Source organism: Hemitrygon akajei, chromosome 7, assembly GCF_048418815.1.
Source record: "Hemitrygon akajei chromosome 7, sHemAka1.3, whole genome shotgun sequence".
Classification (NCBI taxonomy): Eukaryota; Metazoa; Chordata; class Chondrichthyes; order Myliobatiformes; family Dasyatidae; genus Hemitrygon; species Hemitrygon akajei.
The window spans coordinates 70790861-70809156 of record NC_133130.1 but is presented as its reverse complement, the minus strand read 5'-3'; the positions used below and the strand labels follow the sequence as shown (position 1 = coordinate 70809156).

Here is an 18296-nt window from a genome sequence, read left to right as displayed (position 1 = left end):
AACATCAAGCCATAACTGATCTGTTTGGACCACCAGAACCTCCTGTCCATAACCACAGACCCATGAACTCAACCCATCTTCAAGCAATTCAACTTCTCCATCTCCTACCAACCTGACTCCAAGAACATGAAGGCAGATGTCCTATCAAGACAGTTGGACCCAGCTGAAAATGAGTTCAACCCTCAGCCCACCATTCCATCCTCCCATATTCTCGCCCTGATCGTCTAGGACCTTGAGAACCAGATCTGCAAGGTCCAAGAGCACGAACATCCTCTGGCCAACACCCACATGTGCATGCTGGCAGCCTTGTGCTCTGAAGCACTTCAGTGAGCCCAGTCCTCACACTTTTTCAGCCATCCAGACACACGACGGACCCTGGATTTTCTAAGACCCCATTTCTGGTGGCCCTCCAGGATTGCAGATGTACACCGGTTTGGCGCTGCCTGTCCTCAATGTGTCCAGTACGGTTAGTCCAACCAATGGATTTCTAGGATCCTGCAACCCCTGCTGGTCCCTTCACAACCATGGTCCCACGTTTCCATGATTTTTGTGGCTGGTTTGTCAACTTCTGATGGGGTCACAGTGATCATGATAGCGATGGACCAGTTCTCCAAGGTAGCCCACTTCACTGCTCTCCTTAATCTTCTGTTAGCCGATGAGAGAGTGGACCTGGTTTCTCCATCATGTAGTTTGCTACCATGGCTTCTCTCTGGATGTTGTGTCAGAGCAGGGTCCACAATTCATTCCTGCTTCTGGTGAGCCTTTGTGCTCCTTCCATTGCACCTCAGTGAGTTTCTCCTCTGGCTGTTATCCACAGATCAGCAGTCAGAAAGAGTCAGCCAGCAAGTGGAGATGTTTCTGTTATGCTTCACTGCTCCTAACCCTTCTACATGGAAGAAATACCTGCTCTGGGCTGAATTATCCCTGGGTCTACACACCTCCTCTGCCACAGTATGTCACCCTTTAAAGTACTTCATGGCTACCAACCCCCATTGATCCTCATGGTGGCATTCCTTTCTGCCAGGGCCTTGGTTCACTGATGCCGGAATGCTTGGAAGAGGACATGGAGTCCATCCTATCTGCCAAATGCACCTACTGACACTAGGCTAACCACCATCAGCACACAGCCTGGGGACTGTGTCTGGCTGACCACCCAAGATATGCCCCTGTGCACAAACTACCACAAGCTCTTGCCCCTGCTCATTTGCCCTTCTTAAGATTATCCATCGCATCAACCCAGTCAACCATCTCTAGCTTGCTTCATCCCTCAGGGTCACAGCTACCTCAAGCCTGTTGTCCATGGACCATTCAACCCAGCTGAGCCTGAGCCTCCAGAACTAAGGAAGTTGGAAAGTAGTTTGGTGCACACAGCTCACCAGTTGATGGATTTATGTCGTCATGGACAGGGTGTGCAGTATTTGGTCAACTGGGAATGGTAAGGCCCAGAGAAGAGGTCTTGGGTGTCATTCAGTTTCATTTTGGATCCATCGCTCTTCGAAGAGTTCCATCAAACCCACCTGGATGACCAGGTGCCAGCCAGAAGAAGAGTGGGTCCAGCGTGCACAGGCAGGCACCTCCCACTCTCCCCCCAGCTATCAGGAGCCACCTGCCACTCATTTTCACCTCATCACCTGCAGCCCATTTAAACCCAGCTGTCATCCACAATCCTTGTTTACTCATACGAACCAACCAGCCTCAGTCAGTTGCTCCTACCCTTCAGTTACCTTGTTGCGCTGTTAAGAATCCATTCTCTTTTGTTCTGTGGCCCCACCTTGCTTGTTACTTTGCAGTTTATAATTAAAGTGATCACTCACTGCTAAATAATCTGTGCTGTTTTGCATTTGGGTCAAGCCCCCTCTACATTTCCTGACAATAAATGGGTATTTGACTAACATGGAGATGATAGGCTGAAGTGCTGGTCTTAATGCTCCATGACTAATAGATAATTTTCAAGCAAATTTGGTCTAATTGCTTGAAATATTTCACCTTGGAAATAGCCCTTTAACCAAGAATGCAACTGATTTGACTGGTGGAACTAGTGACTTCTTGAAATCGCTGAAGTGGTTAGTCTCATGGTTGATCATGTTTTGTTGGAGTTGGTCCATTGTGTATCACGGTGAGACTGAGTGACTGAATGCTAGAAGTCCAGGCCTTTATTTATTTGGAGTGACCTGTTTTGGTTTCCCTGTCTATGTGACTCTTGTAGTAAGGATGAAAGATTGTGTTTCTGTGCCTTTTGAAATATATCAGTAACTTATTTGAAAAATTTACCCCTACATTGTGTCATCTCCTCCCATCCTGCGCACGGACTGTTTGATCTGCTTCCGTCTGGTAGGCGCTTCAGATCCCTCCAGACTAAGACTAATAGGCACTGGAGAAGTTTTTTCCCTACTGCGGTCACTTTGCTGAACAGTTAACTGCCGGTTAACTGTCAGCTAACTATTACTTGGATTGCACTACCTGTATGTATAATCTATATTTTCATTTATATTTATCATTATTATTGTTATGAGCAGAGAGACAACATCTGCCGGAAGTAAATTCCTTGTATGTGCACAGGTACTTGGCGATTAAAGTCTGATTCTGATTCTGATCTGCAGATTTTTAAAAAAACATTCCTTCAGGCCATTCAAATCCAAATAATTGCCATGTATTAGGAAAGGCAGTGCTCCAAACTGTAACTCTCAGAGAACATCTTACAGAAAAGAACACACAACTATTTTCCATCCCTCAGAAAGTTCCTTCTCCATGCAGCAGCCTCTCTCTTAATTACATTGGCTTCATCCTTGCTAACAAGCCAACAATAGAATGTATTCCAGCTATACTGCACAACTGCACTCTTGTCCCCTCTCACCAAAAGTCAATAGGATTGGCTTTTTATGATCTGAGATGATCCAAGTTCATGTAACAGACTGTTAATTTAATCCTGGATTGTTGTATCAAATATTTCCAACCACTGAGGTTAAACTGTGTGGCCTGAACTTGCTGGGTTAATCTTCATTCTTTTTTTAACTTTGGAACAAAGGGATAATACTACGCCAGCCCTTTGGCACCACCCTAGAACCCAGCAAAAGAAAATCATTCCAAAAAAGAAAACTGTTTAGAGAGCTTTGAAGACTAGAGAATACCAAAGTCTTGCAACCCAATTTTTGTACATTCACATGCTCACCTAGAACTCTGTTAAGTGTCCTTCACCAACTGTAGCAGTGAATTCCAGGCACACACTACTCTAAGTCCGACATCTGACATCTCCCCTAAACCAGTGGTCCCCAACCACCGGGCCGCAAGGAAACAATATGATTTGGCGATATGAAACAATATGAGTCAGCTGCACCTTTCCTCATTCCCTGTCACGCCCACTGTTGAACTTGAATGCACACGAGGTCGTCAGTCGCCTAAACGCAGTGATAACCCCGCGCCAGAGATCACTGGTTGGACTCGGGTAACCGGCCAGCAAGAAGTGCCATTGATACTGGCCTGGAGCGCGGACAGATGGGCGCCGTCTCTGGACCTGTTTAGCACACCGAATGTTCATGGGGAACCCAGTGCTAAAGTATTCGCAGACGACCTAATTCGGTCTCAGGGTTGCGTAAGTAGCAGAGCAGCTGAAAGTCATCCCTCGAGCCAAATTTTTGTCGGCCGATATATCCTACCTACGTACAAAGGGGGCAGGCACACGCCCTGTCGCACTCCTCACACAGTCGGTCACTCTCCGGACTACGACCGCCGCGGCCCCAGCATGGGGACCTCCGGCCCTTACCTTGTCCTCTCACTGGTGTGTTGCAATGATTTTATATGTTCATACCAGGAAAATATGCGTTGTGTGTTTAAGATCCAAACGTTACTTAAAATGTTATGATGCTAGTGGCTTATAATTGACTTATCGCTATATTCATGCGAGGAAAATATGCGCTGTGTTTAATATTAAATTCGTTAGATAAACCCTTTTAGAAACAAAATTGAGTATTAGCCATTTATAAGTGACTTATATTTGACTTATCACCTAAATTACGGTCGTGATTAACACCCCCCACCCCCGTCAGCGATCCGCAAGAATATTGTCAATATTAAACCGGTCCGTGGTGCAAAAAGGGTTGATGACCCCTGCCCTAAACTATGCTCCACCCCCTTTAATAATATTGGGGTGAGTGAATATTTTCTTGGGTGTTCTCACTACAATTTTCCACCTGTCAACTGCAAAAGCGAATACAGTTCACTTGGTCCTTCCACCCAAAACATTAAAATAAAGTGTAAATACGTGAGGCCCCAGCACTAATTCCTGTGGCACCCAAGTAATTCCTGCTTTCTGATTTTAGTCACTTAATGAATCCTCTATATTACCCTCACTGGCACTGGTTTTTATCTTGTGCAGCAAGTTCTATTTGGAACCTTGCCAAATGTATTTTGGGAATCAAAGAAAATCTACATCCACTAATTCCCTGTTGTCCATTCTGCCAGCCAGACCGTCAATTAAATTTTCAAATGCTATTTTTCTTTCATAAAACTTCATTCTCCCTGCTTCATCATTTTATGATTTTCCCCAATTATTTTTTAATGAATTGCAGAATTTTCCCTTGTCAGATGTTAAGACAACCGGTGTAAGCTCATATGTTCTCTCCCTCGCTCCCCCCCCACCCCCCCCCGCCCGCATCCCTTCTTAGGTAAAAGCATTACATTTGCTTCTTCAGTGACTTGAGACTTCTCATCAACAGAGGGAATTTTGGAAGATAAGCAAGCAAGCGTTCAATGTCTTTGCAGGCACTTACTTTAGAAACTTAAGAATACAGACATAACAAATTATAAGCAAGAGTGTGCCAATTCATAGCTGCTGCACCATTCAGTTAGTCAGTCTTTCATCTCAGTATAATTTATCAATGAATAAGTAATATCGAGCAGTCTTGTTACAGCAGGGAGTGCTGATGCCTTGTGGTTGCAGTGATCCCAGTTCAGTCATCATTTTGGGTGTCATCTGGAGGGTGTTGGTTTGTTTTTCCTCTGACTGAGGGCGTTTCCTCAGTTGTACCACTTTCCTCCCATGTGTCTTAGTTGATTGATAGATGAATTGGCTTTTGCAAGTGATCTTCGGTGTAGGTGGCCGGTAGAAATGAGATGGAGGTGATGGGCATGAGGTGGTGAAACGAGGATCTTAGGGTCTGAGTCCATAGGACGTTCAAAGCAGCTGCGCAGGTTGACTCTGTGGTTAGGAAGGCATATGGTGTATTGGCCTTCATCAATCATGGAATTGAATTTAGGAGCCAAGAGGTAATGTTGCAGCTATATAGGACTCTGGTCAGACCCCACTTGGAGTACTGAGCTCATTTCTGGTCACCTCACTACAGGAAGGATGTAGAAGCCATAGAAAGGGTGCAGAGGAGATTTACAAGGATGTTGCCTGGATTGGGAAGCATGCCTTATGAAAACAGGTTGAGTGAACTCAGCCTTTTCTCCTTGAAGATGATGAGAGGCATTGATCGTGTGGATAGTCAGAGGCTTTTTCCCCAGGGCTGAAATGGTTGCCACAAGAGGACACAGGTTTAAGGTGCTGGTGAGTAGGTACAGAGGAGATGTCAGGGGTAAGTTTTTTACTCAGAGAGTGGTGAGTGCGTGGAATGGGCTGCCGGCAACAGTGGTGGAGACGGATACAATAGGGTCTTTTAAGAGACTTTTTGATAGGTACATGGAGCTTAGAAAAATAGAGGGCTATGGGTAACCCTACTAATTTCTAAGGTAGAGACATGTTCGGCACAACTTTGTGGGCCGAAGGGCTTGTATTGTGCTGTAGGTTTTCTATATTTCTATGTTCTATTACAGGAAAGTAAGTGGGGGAATGGAAATTTTCTTTGCAGGGTGTGGACCTGTCAGCCATACTCACTGCTGTGAGAAAAACATTACTGTAAAAATATACTCAAATTTCAAGTTTAATTATCATTCAAACATACATGAATAAAGCCAGACAAATCAGCGTTCCTACAGGGCCAGGGTGCAGAACGCATTACCAACAGTGTATAGCACATTGCACATATGGTTACAATTTCAGAAAAAACTTCCTGTCACAAAGAGGAAAAAAAGCACTACTGTATATTCCATGTCCCAGGTCCCTAAGTTGCCCTCGACCAGCTTGTTCTTCCACTGAGTGAACACTAGGGGGCTGCACTGACGGGTGGGGCAGCTCTCAACCCTGTACGAAATCAAGCAGCGCACAGTCAGCTCGAGCAACCACAGCAGGCAAGTCCAAGGCCTTGTCTGCGCAACAACCAAGGCAATGCAGCTCCCCTGCTACCGGTCTCGTCAACGAATCAGTGAACCGAACTTGCAGAATTCTCCATTACTAATGTCTGACAGGGTCTTGTGATCATAATGAAAATGTCCAAAACAATCACAAGCACCTTTTTTTTTGGATTGTGTGCTGTCTTGACACAATGGTACGCACCAAGTCCAGGCGACCATACAATTATACACAATAAGTCCAGCCCCATTGCTATTGAGCAACTTCCTGATGGGATAGTTCTGCAGTAATTGATCTTAGTATCCAGCAGTGACTTGTGATCATAAAAGAGACGTGCAGGACAGGTAAATGCACGTTTGATTGGACCCGGAGCGGTCGCCGCACTGGAGTGCACGGCCATCTTACCAGAAGGTCTTACTCAGCGACAGAGCCTCCACAGCACTCTTTAAGTAGAGAATTACAAAGATCAAAACAACCTCTTATTTTGACACTCCAATTCTTGGTTCCTGAGACCCAAGGCAGGAGAAGCATCAACTTCATATCTTTACTTACAAATACTGTAAGAATTCTGTATGTTTCACCTCAGTTTTCTAAATTCAATAATTCAGGCCTACTTTATTTAATTTTTCCTCCTATGTCAAAACCACTATTCCAAGAATCCAACTGATAAGACTTTCCTCCACTTCACTAGACCTTTATACAAATTCCAGATGTTTCTCATCAGCCTGCTGTGTAATTGGAGTAAGATCTTTTGGACACAAATCCTCTTGCAATAAAAGTCAGCACACTTTGTTTTATAATTGCTCGCTGTACCTGCAATTCTGGCATTGATTTGTGCAGCAGCACCCCCAAATCCCTCTGAACACCAAAATCTCAGTTTGTTATTCTATCAAAATGAACATCTTCAAATTTTTCCATGTATATAATTTCTTCACTTGGTCTGTCAAAATCTCCCAGAGTATCTCTGCATGTTTTCACAATCTATACTGCCACTTTACTTTGGATCAATCTTATTAGGTTGCCTACTATTATTGTTTTGATTTTAGTGATTGCTTTCAGTTACTTTCTTCCTTTTTCCTCATCATTTCTTGTTTTGTCTTGGTATATCCTGCTATGGAGAAAGGTGCAAAATAAGTATGTCATGTCCTTATAACTTTGAAATTCATCTTTACCAAATCAACCTTAGATTCTGAGGGGCCAGTGGGTTCTGTCTAAGGTACGCGAGTGTTCATGTGCACAGATCATTTGCTACTAATGCACAAAGGGATTTAAACTGTGCACAAAAGGTTGTCACCCTCTACCTTGTTGGCATGTTAAGTATATTTCACGATTGTACACAATCACATATCCTTTTTTGGTTTCTGATGCAGATGGTGTGGACAATATGGAGTTTGCAATGTTTTGTCTGAAGATTTTAGAACTGGCTTATTTATATTGTTTTTATTGAAGAAATTATTGATTCACTATGTCGAATTCCAAAGAAGCAAAGGGCGTGTAGCGCAAAAGAACTGCTAGTTCATTTAAAGCAACATAGCTTAATGAAACAGTGGAAACTGCTACATCAAAAGCCCATGAGGTCAAGAACGTTCAGTCATGTGAAATATTTATGTACAGTACAGAAACTGTTGTTAGCTGCATGTATTGTCATGATGCAAAAGTTGCTGGACAATTTGCAAGTGGGAAAAAAGTGGAGTAATATTTGGAAACACACTCAAAATGCTGGTGGAACACAGCAGGCCAGGCATCATCTATAGGGAGAAGCACTGTCAATGTTTCGGGCCGAGTCCTGACGAAGGGTCTCGGCCTGAAACATTGACAGTGCTTCTCCCTATAGATGCTGCCTGGCCTGCTGAGTTCCACCAGCATTTTGTGTGTGTTGCTTGAATTTCCAGCATCTGCAGATTTCCTCGTGTTTAGTATTTGGAAACTTGACTTTTTAAAGTGTCATTTAGCAAGCAAATCACATGTGGACAGTGCGAAAGCTGCAGTGAGAAAAATCTTTCATTACATGCTACAGGCCTGCTACGTACAGTGACTATAAAAAGTATTAACCCCTCCCCCCCCCAGAAGTTTTGATGTTTGTTTTACAGCGTTGATTCACAGTCAATTTAATTTGGCTTTTTTTGACACTGATCAACAGAAAAAGACTCGTGTCAAAGTGAAAAGAGATCTCTACAAAGTGATCTAAATTAATTAAAAACATCAGAATAATTGATTGCTTAAGTATTCACCTCCCTCAAGTCAGTATTTAGTGGATGTACCTTTGGCAGCAATTACAGCCTTGAGTCTGTGTGGATAGGTCTCTATCAGCTTTGCACATCTGGACACTGCAATCTTTCCCCATTCTTCTTTACAAAAAGATTGCATGGGGATCATGAGTGAACAGTTCTTTTCAAGTCCAGCCACAAATTCTGAATTGGATTGAGGTCTGAACTGTGACACGGTCACTCTAGGACATTAACTTTGTTGTTTTTAAGCCTTTCCTGTGCAGCTTTGGCTTTATGCTTGGGGTCATTGTCTTCCTGGAAACCATATCTTCTCCCGAGTTGCAGTTATCTTGCCGATTACATCAGGTTTTCCTCTAGGCCAGTGGTTCCCAACCTTTTTTTGGCCATGCCCCACACGGCCATAGTGGGGTGTGTCAGGAATGGACAGGAGGAGGAGTATAGGAAACTGATACAGGACTTTGTGATATGGTGCAACTCAAACTACCTGCATCTCAATATCACCAAGACCAAGGAGATGGTGGTGGACTTTAGGAGATCTAGGCCTCATATGGAGCCAGTGATCATTAATGGAGAATGTGTGGAGCAGGTTAAGACCTACAAGTATCTGGGAGTACAGTTAGACGAGAAGCTAGACTGGACTGCCAACACAGATGCCTTGTGCAGGAAGGCACAGAGTCGACTGTACTTCCTAAGAAGGTTGGCGTCATTCAATGTCTGTAGTGAGATGCTGAAGATGTTCTATAGGTCAGTTGTGGAGAGCGCCCTCTTCTTTGTGGTGGCGTGTTGGGGAGGAAGCATTAAGAAGAGGGACGCCTCACGTCTTAATAAGCTGGTAAGGAAGGCGGGCTCTGTCGTGGGCAAAGTACTGGAGAGTTTAACATCGGTAGCTGAGCGAAGGGCGCTGAGTAGGCTACGGTCAATTATGGATAACTCTGAACATCCTCTACATAGCACCATCCAGAGACAGAGAAGCAGTTTCAGCGACAGGTTACTATCGATGCAATGCTCCTCAGACAGGATGAAGAGGTCAATACTCCCCAATGCCATTAGGCTTTACAATTCTACCGCCAGGACTTAAGAACTTTTTAAAAGCTATTATTAATGCTTTTTGAGATAGTGATTTAGATGCATATCATATTTTTTACTGAGTTAAGTATTGTATGTAATTAGTTTTGCTACAACAAGTGTATGGGACATTGGAAAAATAGTTGAATTTCCCCATGGGGATGAATAAAGTATCTATCTATCTATCTATCTATCTATCTATCTATCTACTCACCTCTAAAATCCTGATGCCCCCTGTGGTGATATATAATTCTTATTATTCAAAAAGTGAACTCCTATTCACCTGGAAGAAGCCTAAAAGACCATTAACTTGGTTTAAACAAGCTTCCAAAGAACATGGCATTCATGAAAGAGAAAAATAAAAGAACCAAAGGACTGTTAAAGTTCTGAGGAAGAAATTACTAAGAAATTGTAAAAAAAGAACATTAAGTGATATTAAAATAATAATAATAATAAATAAATAAAACAATGCCGATTCGTTTCTACAGCATACAAAGACAGATACACCGTTTAAAAGAGATGACGCAACGTACACACCTTCACACCACCAAGAACCGAAAGCTACTGCAAAAAGCAGCATTGGCGCGACCTCGTACGAGTTTCTTACGCGTTTGGACTTGTTCATTCGTTCCTTCCTACATCAGTCAATTCATTAATTTAATTATGAAAGCCATTTGATGGTTGGAATGATGGTGATACACTATATATACAGTACATACGCAATTACACATGTACATACGCACAAGTATTTTTATGTATACATACTGTATATACACGTATGTATTAACTCGCACACACACTCATACTCACACAGACTTACTAGAAAAAATTCACTGTTAATAACTCATTCTCGAATTGCCCCCCTTAAAAATCAAATTACCCCCCTGTGGGGCGTACGCCCCACATTGGGAACCACTGCTCTAGGCTATCCCTGTATTTTGCTGCATTCATTTTATCCTCCACCTTCACAAACCCTCTAGGGTCTGCTGCAGTGAAACATTCCCACAGTTTGATGCAGCCACCACCATGCTTCACGGTTTTTGATGATGTACAGTGTTTAGTCTGAAGGCCAAAACGCTCAATTTTGGTTTCATCAGACCATAGAACTTCTTCCAGCTGACTTCAGTGTCTTCTACATGCCTTCTGGCAAACTCTAGCCAAAATTTCACGTGAGTCTTTTTTTAAACAGTGGCTTTCTCTTTGCCACTATTCATGCAGTTGTAAAGCTGCAACTGGTGCAGCACCCGAGCAACAGTTGTTATATGCAGGGACTCTCCCATCTCAGCCCCTGAAGCATATAACTTTTCTAGAGTTGTCATGGGTCTCTTGGCGACCTCCCTCACTTGTCCCCTTCCTGCACAGTCACTCAGTTTTTGAGGATGGCCTGCTGTAGGCAGATTTACAGAGGTGCCATATTCTTTCCATTTCTTGATGATTGACTCAACCGTACTCCAAAGGATATTCAGTGATTTGTAAATTTTCTTGTATCTATCTCCTGACTTGTGCTTTTCAATAACCTTTTCAGGGAGTTGCTTGGAGTGTTCTTTTGTCTTCATGATGTAGTTTTTGCCAGAATACTGACTCACCAGCAGTTGGACCTTCCAGATACAGGTGTATTTTTACTACAATCAATTGAAACACCTTGACTACACACAGGTTTCCAAAAACAGATCTCTATTTAACTAATCATGTGACTTCTAAAATCAATTGGCTGCACCATTTGGTGTGCCATTATTAAAGGAGTGGGGGGTGAATACTTATGCAATCAATTATTTTCTGTTTTATATTTGTAATTAATTTGGATCACTTAGTAGAGAACTGTTTTCAATTTGACATGAGAGTCTTTTTCTGTTGATCAGTTTCAAAAAAGCAAAATTAAAGTCACTATAATTCAATGTTGCAAAAGAATAAAACATGAAAACTTCCAAAGGGGTGAATTCCTTTTATAGGCACTGTATGTTTTATGAGAGTGCAGATGAATGAAAGTGAAAACGATCAAACCCAGAGGAGATCAAAGTTCTTATTGACAGCTACTTTAATTCTTTTAAACAATGAACAACCAACTGGAATTGGTAGTTTATTATCCTTAGAATAGTTTCAGGTTTGCTTCCACTTAAAAATTCAGTGCGCACATGTCACTGGGCAAAAGATTGCAAAGCACAAGATTTTTGTGCACACTGGTCATTACAAATTAGAGATAACATTGTGAAGAACTAATATTTTCTTAGGGTGCTCTCTTGCATTTAATATATTAATAGAATTTTTAGAATCTGTTTTTGTATTTATTGCCTTATTTTTATCTTCATCAATTTCTTTCAGGAAACCTTTCCTGTTTTCTGAACTTAATCTAATCCTGTATAATATCATTATATGTTTTTTTTCAATTTACTGTCATTCATGACCTTTTATTTTGGCATACATAGACTTTATTCTTGTGGAGCCCTTCTGTCTCCATACTTCATATCTTTTGTTAACAGTTATGAAATACTATTTCAAAAGTTTGCCTTTGCTGATTTGATATCATACATTTTAATCCATTTTCCCCATTCACTCTGACTAGCTTTCCATTCATTGCCATGTAATTGCCTATATTCAGAATGTAGTTTAGTACCAAGTTTTATTGCTCTCAAACCAAATATAAGATATATTTTATCATTTCATAATCATTCTTCCCAGTGGACCCTCAATAAGTAGGTCATGAAATAATTCTGTCTCATTGCACTTAACATAATAAAATAACCTGCTTCCCAGATGAGTTCATAAAGTACTTTTCTGGAAAATTGTCTTGACTGCATTGCATGAGCTCATCCTCGAGATTACTTTTTCCAATTTGATTTGTCCAATCTATACGAAAATTAAATTTGTCCATGATTATTGTATTTTGTTCATCACAGTGTCCATTATTTCATGATTAATACTCCATCCAACATCATATCCACTGAAGTAGCTCTGATTGACTATCCCCACCGATAATATATTTGCTACTGATACACATACTAATCCTGTTTTCTGATATCATGTGCCAAGATGTTTTAGCTCTACTGTTGTGATATCAACCTTCCTCACCAAAGCTCTTCAATTCCTTTTCCATTTTTCCATCTCCTTTGACTTTGAGCATGTTCTGTCTTGAAATTTGTGTCAGTATCTTTGGTGATGGAATTACTGGCTTTGTTGCAAAGTTTACAGATGATCTGAAGGTAGGTGGAAGGACAGGTAGTTTTGAGGAAGTAGTGCAGCTCAGAAGGACTTGGATAGATTTGGACAATGGGCAAAGGAATGATAGGTGGAATAGTCTTGGAAATGTATGGTCATGCACTTTGATAGAAGAAATAAAAGGCTTGACTACTTTCTACAAAAATACAAAAAACGGAGGCACCGAAAGACCTGGGAGCCCTCTTGCAGGATTCCGTAAAGGTTAATTTGCAGGTTGATTCTGTAGTGAGGAAGGCAAGCATGATGTTAGTATTTATTTCAAGTGGACAAGATTATGAAAGTGAGGATGTAATGTTGAAACTTTTCATAAAGCACTGGTGAGGCCTCACTTGGAGATTTGTGAGCACTTTGCGGTCCTTACCTTAGAAAGGATGTGTTGAAACTGGAGAGGGTTCAAAGGAGATTCACAAAAATGATTCCAGGATTGAATGGCTTGTCATATGAAGGATGTTTGAATGCTTTGGGCCTGTATTCACTAAAATTCAGAAGAATGAGGGATGACCACATTGAAACCTATTGAATGGTGAAAGGCCTTGATTGAGTGGATGTGGAGAGGATGTTTCCTATGGTGGGAGAGTCTAAGACCAGAGGGCACAGCCTCAAAATAGAGGGGTGTCCTTTTAGAACAAAGTAAGGAGGAATTTCTTTAGCCAGAGAATGGTGAATCTGTGGAATTCTTTGCCCCAGGGGGCTCTGGAGGCCAAGTCTTTATGTATATTTAAGGCAGAGATCGATAGCTTCTTGATTGGTCAGGGCATGAAGGGATATGGGGAAGAAGATTGGAGATTGGGGCTCAGAGGAAAATTGGATCAGCCATGATGAAATGGCAGAGCAGACTCAATGGGCCAAATAGCCTAATTCTGCTCCTATATCTTATGGTCTTACAGAATATTTTATTTGCAGCCATGGCCATCTTGAACCATATTTCTGTAATAACTCAAATCCGAAGAAATCTACAGATGCTAGAAATTCAAGCAACACACACAAAATGCTGGTGGAATGCAGCAGTCCAGGCAGCATCTATAGGGAGAAGTACTATCAAGGTTTCAGGCCGAGACCCGACTGTACTTCTTCCTATAGATGCTGCCTGGCCTGCTGCATTCCACCAGCATTTTGTGTGTGTTTCTGTAATAACTGTTAGATCATGCTTATTTTTCTTTGTTTCTGACATTATTTTGATATATATTGAATGCCAAAAATATTGATCTTTAGATTATATATTGAATCTAAAAGAGCTTAACATTTTTATTTTTTTTAACCATTCGTTCTCATTTTGACTCAACCTGATGTGGTTTATTGTTCTGTCATTCACTCAAATGCAATGAAATAGAAACATGGTGTTGCTTTCAGAGGAACTATCAAAGGTGAAAAAGAAGCAGACAGCTCATTACAGAGTGGCATTTACTGAGCTTTCAGATCAGATCGTCTGTCCTGTGCTAAGCTGGCAAATGGTGAATGAAGAGTGAAGGGAGAATATGGCACTTGGTTTAAGAATAATTTATGGTTATAAACCATCCTCAAATTTGAGTGAAAGCAGTGGTCAAAGTTGAGCTTACATACAAGTAATTGTATGCATAGGACAATGAAAAATCTCCTTGCAGCATCGTGGACACACTGCATCAGGTACACAACGGTCATAAGGAAAACATAAGTTAATGGAAAATTGTACAAGAAAAGCACAATTAAAATTTTTTAAAACAGTTCATTTTCATGCAAAGTGATCATAGTGCTGGTATTCTACAGTAATAATTAAAGTTGTGCAGTTTGGTTCAAGAACTGTTGAACCTGATGGTCGCTGCAAGAACAACAACAAGGAAGAAGGAATCAAGATGGCGGCGCGACGCAGCGCGCAGCGGCCACTTTGGAAATGAAGATCAGTAATCTGTCAAGAAATCTGCCGTGTACAATCCTGATTTGATGGAGGCGGACGTGTGAAGCACGGAGGAACATCTGGTGAAACTTTTGAAATGCCTGTTTTGCTGCCGCTGCTACTGTGCGATCGGGGAAATCTCCGGGAGGAAGGCCCCGAATCCTCGGCTTTGCCTGTTGCTTGGCGGCCGGTGCCGGGGTCGAAGCGCTCGGCAGAGATGGTGCTCGGTGTCGGAGGCTCGAAGTTTTTGGACGGACTCGGAGTTGGCTGTGGTCAGAGCTCCCAGAGTGCTGTATCGGCAAGCTGCAGTGCTGGAGGTTCATGGTAGGAAGAGGTTTTCTTCCTTCTACCGTCTGCGTGAGATGATGGGCTGTCTGGACTTTGAGACTTTCTTTTAAACCGTGCCATGGACTGCTCTTTATCAGATTACGGTATTGCTTTGCACTGTTGAAACTATGTGTTATAATTGTGTTTTTTGTCAGTGTTACGAACCCCGTAACTGGGTCACTTACCAGCAAAGATGGAGACGTCCGTTGAAGTCTAATGATACTATTTTTAACAGTATTTATTAGTAAAAATACACAAAAATAATATCAATGTAAATATACAGATAATATATGTCATCAATACTAACTCTAAAAGTGCGGGTATAATAATAATCAATAAGAAATAAGCTCTATCGTTGTCTAGGGGATAATGTATTGTCCGATGGAAATATAAAGTTCACTCAGGTCATGCAGGCCTTTGGGGACCGCTGGGTTGCAATGGTTGGAGAGAGAGAGAGGTTTGGGAGAAAAACTTGCCGATTTTCCTTTTATGATTTCGATCCGTCAGGAGCCTCGTTGTCGTGGCCTTTCACTTGTGGCCTTTCCTTTAGCTAAACCGTTCTTCCGTGATGAGCCCACCAACCCAGGCAAGGGAGGATGCACACGAGCCCCCCACCGGCTGTCGCGGGATTTCTAGCGGTTCTCCTGGTGCGTCTCAAGGGGTTGTTCCCCAGACCCTTCTTTTATCCTTACTCACGGGGTCTCAGATGTCAATCAGGTTGGGATGATGCAATCCCTCAACCAGCCCACTCTGGTTGTCCCCTGAGGGGTTTCAATGAATAGTACAGTACTCAATACACAATTCCGTCTCCAGGAGACAATGGCCGTTATCAGTGGTTCCATTTCGCTGAGGTCAGGTCACATTCCAAACCTTGTGTATTCTGGACGTCTCTCTCTCATTTCCTGGGTCTCAGACCCGAATTAATAGCGATCTTGCAATTTTCAAAAAGGAGGGGGCGACTTTGTTGAGTCACATTCGTAACATCAGTTAGTCTTTTATCAATTAATGTATTGTCTGCACTGTTGCAACTATATGTTAACTATAACTATATGTAACTATGTGGTTTTGTGTAGGTCTTGTAGCTTTAGTTTTGTCTGGTGGGTTTGGGGTTCCTTTCCGGGGAGCGTGCTCAGACGGTAGCGCGATATCAATACGCAGCAGCCTCTCCGGACTCTGGATTGGGGATTACCAAACATTATGTGGTTTTTTCTTGTGTGGTCTGTTTTGTGCTTTATCGTGATATCATTCCAGAGAACGTTGCCTCATTTTTTAACTGCATTGCATTCTGGTTTCTAAATGACAATAAACTGAATCTGAATCTGAAGAAGATGGCATGGCCCAGGTGGTGGACTCGACATCCATGACTCTGTGGCTAGGTATAGCTCAAATGGCACGTATAAATTTGCTGATGATAAAACCATTGTTGGTAGAATCTCTGATGGAGATAAGAGGGTGTACAGGAGCAAGATATACCAGCCAGTTGAGTGGTGTCACAGTAACAACCTTGCACTCAAGGTGAAGGGTGTAAGATGAAAGAGCTGATTGTGGCCTTCAGGAAGGGTAAGACAAGGGAACATGAACCAATCCTCATAGAGGGATCTGAAGTGGAGAGAGTGAGCAATTTCAAGTTCCTGGGTGTCAAAGTCTCTGAGGATCTAACTTGATCCCAACATAGTGATACAACTATGAAGAAGGTAAGATTGCAGCTATATTTCATTAGGAGTTTGAGGAGATTTGATATAAAAACTTCTATCGATTTACCCTGGAGAACATTCTGACAGGCTGCATCACTGTTTGGCATGGGGGGACTACTGTATAGGACTGAAAGAAGCTACAGAATGTTGTAAAATTAGACAATTACACCTTGGGTACTAACCTCCATAGTATCTAAGACATCTTCAAGGATTGGTGCTGTAGAAAAGATCCCCATCACCCAGGGCATGCCCTCTTCTCATTGTTACTCTCAGGAATGAGGTACAGAAGCCTGAAGGGACACACTCAGCGATTCTGGAACAGCACCTCCCCCCCCCCCCCCCCCCCCCCGCCGTCATACAATTCCTAAGTGGACTTTGAGTCCATAAATGCTACCTCCATTTTAAAAAAAAATATTTATTACTTCTGTTTCTATACTATTTTTAATCTATTTTATATATATATATATATATATATATATTTACTACAGTTGATTTACTTTTTTTCTTTACTGTCATGTATTTCATTGTACTGCTGCTGCTGCTAAGTTAACAAATTTTACAACACCTACCAGTGATAACAAACCTGATTCTGATTCTCGCTTTGATGGTGCATGTTGCGCTTCATGTAGATTGATGGTGGGGAGTTTTTTGCCAGTAATGTATTGGGCTGAATCCATTACTCTTTGAAGCTTCTTGTGCTCCTGCATTTTGAAATTACTGTACCAGATCCTGCAACTGGTCAGGGTATTTTCAGCATCTTCTCTATCATTTGTAATGTTTAATAACTAATGGAAAATAGTTTAACTTAATGATCGTTCTGACATTTCTCATGATTTTTTTTATAATCTGAGCAGTATCATTGTTGATGATTATCAGCTGATCTAGGTTAGGCATTTCATGACGAAACTCTTAATTAATCAAAGCCTGCAGTTAGTTGTCTCTGCACAAATATCAACGTAACTATGCTGACCCCTGACCAAAAACAAACATGAATTTTACTGTTACCCTATGCCAATACTCATTCTAACCACTTGTCCAATTTATAACACTGAATTAGGGATCTCCCATTGGTCAAATGATTGATCATTCTCCCAGCCCCTGGAATGGGGGTCTTCCTTGCGATAATTGGTCTCTAGAGTACTTGCTGCTTTGCATCCAAGACCCTCATATTTGTGTTCTCTTCTTATCAATTCAAATGCTGTATTTCGATATTGTTGGCTCAAGCCTATCTGGCTAACGTGTGGCACCATCCCATTAGCTCTGGTCAAAGCTAGCACCATTTTATTGCCCTTCTCACAAGTATCAACTTGTAATTAATGTCTCTGTTCTGAATCAGAGCAGAACAGCCAGTTACTAGGTTCGAGTTATTCAGGTCAGACACAGGCCCCTCTATAAACCTCCGTGTTCTGTCTTACCAAAGAACATCTCACAAATAACTTCTTTGAAAATTATCTCCAGTTCAGCAGATAATCAGGAGCATAATTGTGTCCATTTTAATAGAGATTATGGGCCAGCTTCACAAAATGACGGCCTCAATTCCTTCAACTACATGGCAAGACAAAAGACATTTGTTTTCTTCCTTGTAATAATTACTTCATTAGGCCTGATCCTCGGGTACAAACATTCCCTGACAACACTTAGACCAGTTAACATGCACACATTTTCCATGAGAT

General features: G+C 41.8%; 1 protein-coding gene across 5 annotated transcripts in view; it reads left to right on the top strand.

Annotated features, from left to right (window-relative positions):
- LOC140730544 (utrophin-like) overlaps positions 1-18296 on the top strand; it is a 460763-nt gene that overhangs the window by 389405 nt on the left and 53062 nt on the right. The window lies entirely within an intron of this gene.